General features: G+C 33.7%; 1 protein-coding gene across 2 annotated transcripts in view; it reads right to left on the bottom strand.

Annotated features, from left to right (window-relative positions):
• LOC117103563 (proline-rich protein 36-like) overlaps window positions 1-5,854 on the bottom strand; it is a 10,904-nt gene that overhangs the window by 4,424 nt on the left and 626 nt on the right. The window contains exon 1 of one of the 2 annotated variants that reach the window (XM_033244137.1): window positions 212-370. The exons of the other annotated variant lie outside the window; for it this stretch is intronic. The gene's annotated coding sequence lies outside the window, so the exon portion shown is untranslated. Of the gene's footprint in view, window positions 1-211; window positions 371-5,854 lie in introns of those variants that run through there. 2 annotated transcript variants of the gene reach the window in all.

The following is a 5,854-nucleotide window of genomic DNA, read 5'->3' as shown; positions in this document are numbered from 1 at the left end:
AATGTCTATACATGGTATTCGTTTTCTATATTCTTTTATATATATATATATATATATAATTGTAATATGACAGAAAAGAAGTTTTCAAAGTCAATGTACAAGTTTTAAAACTGAAACATTGCTCAAATACAGAAAATATTATGTATAACGTATCAATGAAACTACGGAATACAGTACTGTAACAGTACATGCAAGAATTTAACATACTTACATCTACTAATTCAGCGTTTGTTAATATAGATTCAGCTATAGTTTTCAGAACTTGAAGTACGGTATGTTTTTACAATGGAATAAGGAAGTGCTGAAAAAATCCCAAATAACACGAACGAGTTGATCGATTCTATATAGGCCTATAGGTTCAACCAGCGACATAATAGATACGTCATAATGTTGAGTTGTGTGCTGATCCGGTCACATAAACACACAATATTTGGCTTAATTTATATCATGTACAATATATACTACAGTATTAAACTGGTCTCAAAAGGAAAGGGTAGGCTTATGTTTCAATTCATCCGTAAAAGAAACTATGTATACATACGTAGGCCTACATCTGACTAATGTTTCAACATTTGTATGATATTTTTGAAAATCAATTTAATCCATATATTATATTTCTTTAAAAATATTTCTCAATGGAAGTTCTAAAGCTGACTAAAAGATCTTCAAACAAAAATAGCAGTAATTCAGAACAGTACATGGAATAGAAATATATCTAGGAAATAAAAAAACTATGTTCAATAAGCTTTGGCCTCAAACCCCTAAAGACTATAGAGACGCTGCTTTATGCCAATGCATGCAAATGACAAGACTGGTCTCTGTTATTTGTGGCAGAAGTAGTCTTTACAAAATGTTTGGGTTTTATAGCCTAATGATCCCTATGTGACCTTTGACCCTAAGTAGTGAACACCTTATGTATGTGAGGTGCCGCCCGTTCTACTGACCAAGTTTGAATAAAATCTACCCAACCGTTTGCCACTATAGCGTTTTGAAATGTCAAAAAGCATAAAAAACAAACCCTTAATGGCCTTTGACCCCAAATCCCTGAACAACACAAAGAAGAAGAATACAATGAGGAAAAGTACCATAACTCGATGACCAAATCACAATTCCTAGGCTTATTTAACATTTATTGAACAATTATATTTATTATCAGTGCCATACGTAAATGAAGAGTTGTTCATTCCTCCATGAATAAAGTGCAAAAAGCAAGAATAAATATACATTGAATAACAATGACTCTATATTTATATGTACAAGACGTGCAGGTTATTGTGAATATCATTAATGCGATTAAATAAAACGTGCTATGGATACACAGGATATAGTATGCTATGTTATATTTTGTGTATGTTACTTTATATTTACGAATGCACCGCAAGTGCGTGTGCCGCTGTTTCAAATAAAGCGTCTTTTCAAATAAAGTTATTATAATGCATAAAATGCTGTGTTTGCTTCTGGTAGGTCATATATGAATAAACTTTGATTTTAGTTAATTCATGGCAGAGAGATCATGTAGGTATAGCTCCATGGACAAATGTAGGCCTACCAGTGATAAAAACATACCTAATAGAGTACTGAGATTTAAAGGTGATCCAACGCGATCCAACTTCTTTTGTGAAAGGGTGGAGGGACAGAGTGTTAGAATATAGTTTTACAGGGACCCAGAGGTCCTTTTGCGGAAACTTTATTTACTTTAATGCCTAGAAAATATAATAAAAATATGGTTATATAAGTGATGATGAAAATGATGGTGAGAAGAAGATAAAGATGACGGTGATGATGACGATGACGTTGATTAAAATGACTACGATGATGGTAATGATGTTGGCATAGATGCTGGCATAGTGTGCAAACACGAATGTGGCGAGTCGAGTGGCCGAACGGTAACTACAGCCTTTTATTGGCGCTCAGCGGGATGTAGCCGCTCCTTTTTTTATTTTTATTTATTTGTTCTTTATACTGGGTTTCCTCTTCAGTAACAAATTACTGTTCTCCCAGAGGGCCCAGTACACGACAGGGACCGAATGAATCAGTAATAATAATAATAATAGTGTAGTTTTATATACCGTAGCGCACATATCCATCTAATGTACGATGCTCAGGGCGCTTGAAATGTGGACTAGGAACTCGACCAATGATTTTCTTCACCCTTAAGGGTCCCTTCGTGTCTGTGCTACCCGGTAACCCGGTACCAGCAACTCTCGTCGTCCACCATAGGGGCTGTCTGTTCCAGTACACCGGGGTACCCCCTACTCATCTCGAAAGACGTATTGGGTTCTTTAAAGTGCACATGAGCATTTGCGTACACTGGGCCTACGGTTTATAGTCCTTATCCGAGAAGACTTGTTCCACCACCAGAACTATAGGAGCGAGCCGACCGCGAACCTGTGCCGATATTGTTGGCTATGATCACGGTGCCCCTGCCTTAACCGCTCGGCCATTTGGCTCGCTCCTCGCCCATGGTTCGGTTGGTAGAACCAAGTATTTTCGGATAAGGACTTAAAATGGAGGCCCAGTGTAAACACATCTGACTCGTGTGAACTTTAAAGAAGATTAAGTGTTACCCCGGTGATATTGTTCATTTCAGTGAACATGTAGGGGGAAAACAGGAGTTTTCATTTGGTATAAACTAATTTGGTGGTTTCTATACTTTTAGTCTTATAAAAGTACCACATTTCCAGAGAGGAAGACAAGGCGACTGAGGTCCATAGACTGAAAAGCACCGGACAAAACATCAATTTTCAAATCCAATCAAATTTATTGTTTGCCGTTTGCGAATCAATACTTACGTACAATTTCAATTGGGGTGGGGGGGAAGGTAAAACCTTGGGAGCTTAGAGAGCAAATAGGCTGAAGGGCAGTGCTGACACGGGCTCCCACTCAGGGCACAAGGGCCGAAGGCCCCTGAAAATACTTGCGTTATTTACGTAATATAAGACCACCAAACTCCTACCTGGTTCCACCAAAAAGGGTAATGATTTTACCATGAGCCTCCGAGAAAGGCGTATTAGTAAAAAAAACACCAAAAAAAAAAGAAAAGAAAACAGGTAAGTTGTCTTATTAATTGCTACAAGCATTCTCTTTGACGTGAGAAAGCGTAGGCTTTATATTCTTATCGCACATATTTTTTTAACAGTGTAAATAATAATAGTAATAATGATAATTGTTTTTAATACTGGCACTGTACAGTACTGTATTTTTTCTATCCAATTACAAAACTCCCACAATTGTTTAGCACTGTATTATTATCTATTTGATTTATACATTATTTGTATTCAAGTGCTAAACTGCATTTGATTTGCATATTATTTCTTATGATTGACTGCTAAAAAAATTGTATCCACTATGTGTGAGCTCTGAAGTTATGTTCCCTGGTATAAACAAAGAGTGACTAGCGGTCTTAAATCCATAATGACATTGATATCTATGCTGCCCTGATTTGTAATTTAAAATAAAAAACAATGTTTTTCAAAAGTAGGCCTATTTCTAAATTTGATGTAAAAATAAAATTAGTATTTTGAAAATGTACTCGCATTGAAAATTATAATTTCTTTATCGAAATGTTTAACAAATGTTTTCTTAAGTAAATTATACAAAGTAAACCAATAAAGAATAAAATAGATGGAATGGGTTTTATATATTTTAAGCCTGGTGGAGCTTAGGTGGGTTACCTTCCGGCGGGGGAGGGGGTTTGGTGACGGTGTTGATGGTGGGCTTCGGGTTGTATATGTAAGGTAAATTTGGAGGTAATTTGAAAAGTTAACTATAATTTATGTCAAGTTTTACCGTTATGTTCCTAATCTAATGCCACACCAAATGTTTCAATTATCTTCATAATCACTATCATCATCGTTATGGTCACTGGATAGTAATGCTACTGAAATGATATTCTTAAATTCCCATGAATTTTACAGACACTAAAAACATATTTAGAGCAACCCTTTTATAAAACAATTCAAATTAATTATTTCAAATATGTAAACTTAAAAACAAAGGATACATTATAATATTTTGTACGGTATCAAATTAAGTAGTATATGTTTCATCATCATTGAACGATAAATATAGACATTCATATAGAGCTTTTGCCAATGGATATAAAGCGCTTGGATATGTGGACTCGATCAATAATCAAGATGGCAAAATAAAATTTATTTAAACTTACAAAGTAATATTTATATTGCTTATGGATTGTTAATATTAAGTTTTTATAAATTTAGCAGAAAAAAATATATTTAGTAATACACATTGAATAAACAAATAAAATATTTATATAAAAGTATTGCATGTAAAAAAGATGCACATAATTTCGCATAAAAATTAATATTTATAATAATTACACGTCAAGAAGCTCCTAAATAAGCTGTTACTTGTGTCAAAGTAAAAGAAATCATCAGAATGATATGAAGTTTCGTAAAGGTTATAAGAAAATCAATGTAGATAATGCCTTCTTTCGAATTAATCCTCAGAATATAGCTGGAACAAACTAGGCATTATCTTAGAGGAGACCTAATTATTATTCATCACATTGGCACCTGATTGGATAACTGCTTCCAGTCTGTGTGTGAAGTCAACTGTTCAGTGCTGTATTGTGGCCTTTAGTGTAGTTAATGCCTTATTCCAAATTATTTGTAGTGATGTGTGTAGATAATGCCCACTTAAAAAAATATATATATTTAGAGTAATATTTTTGGCTTTCTAGTAAATTATAGATAGATTATACCCTCAGGAGTCATGTAAGACAAAAATCTCAATTTTGAAAAAAATGTAGTTAATGCCTTTTCCGAATCAGGGCTGTATGAGCCTCTGTGGTCTAAACGGTATGACGCTCGCCAAGATTACGAGAGATTGCAGTTTCAATTTCCACCGGAGGCCACTTTTTATACAACTATAATACTGTAAGAAACTTTTGTTGTTGAACTATGTTTGATACGGAAAACGTTTGTGAATTTTCTGTATTAAATTTGGCAAATATATACCTTGTTCCTGAGTTTTATATATATATTTTATATATATATATATATATATATATATATATATTATATATATATATATTTTATATATATACATAAATCAAGATTGCCGTTAATATTGTTAAATTATATATAAATCATAAAAGAAAAGTGAATACAGTTTTCGAATATGGACATAATAATACATAGTGTAACATAGCTCTCAATGTTTGTAATCATATAAATAAATGAATAAATAAATTGTGTAATAAAATGCCACCGACGGCATTGGAACCTGCGACTTCTCGCTGTCAAGGCGAGCGTCATAACCATTAGACCAAAGAGGCTTCATTGTTGAACTGATTCAAATACGAAAAAATACACTCTATTACACAATAGGTACGACTAGAAACAAATAAATACATATACTATAGATCAAGGTTGCCGTTAACACTGTTAAATTATATTCAAACCAACAACAAAAAAAGTAAATACTTTGTTCGATTAAAGAACATAAAAATACATCGTGTAGCATAGCTCTCAAAGAATGTAGTTTTTGCCTCTGACGTGATTCGAACCCGCGACCTCTCACTGTCAAGACGTGCGTCATAACCATAAAGCACATGGCTTCATGGTTGAACAGATTCAAATACCGCCAGATACACTCCATTACACAATAGGTACGACTATAAAAAAAATGCATATAATATAAATGAAGATTGCTGTTAACACTGTTATACTTACATATAAATCATCACAGAAAGGTAAATACAGTGTGCGAATAAAGGACATAATAATACATCGTGTAGCATAGCTCTCAAAGAAATGAATAAAGAAATTCCTTTAACCTATGCTATGCTACACGATGTATTATTGTCCTTTATTCAAACACCGTATTA

Source organism: Anneissia japonica, unplaced genomic scaffold (genome assembly GCF_011630105.1).
Source record: "Anneissia japonica isolate Jap-2015-1 unplaced genomic scaffold, ASM1163010v1 scaffold6792_len961167_cov158, whole genome shotgun sequence".
NCBI lineage: Eukaryota > Metazoa > Echinodermata > Crinoidea > Comatulida > Comatulidae > Anneissia > Anneissia japonica.
The sequence above is the reverse complement of the archived record's forward strand: the minus strand, read 5'-3'. Positions and strand labels throughout refer to the sequence as shown.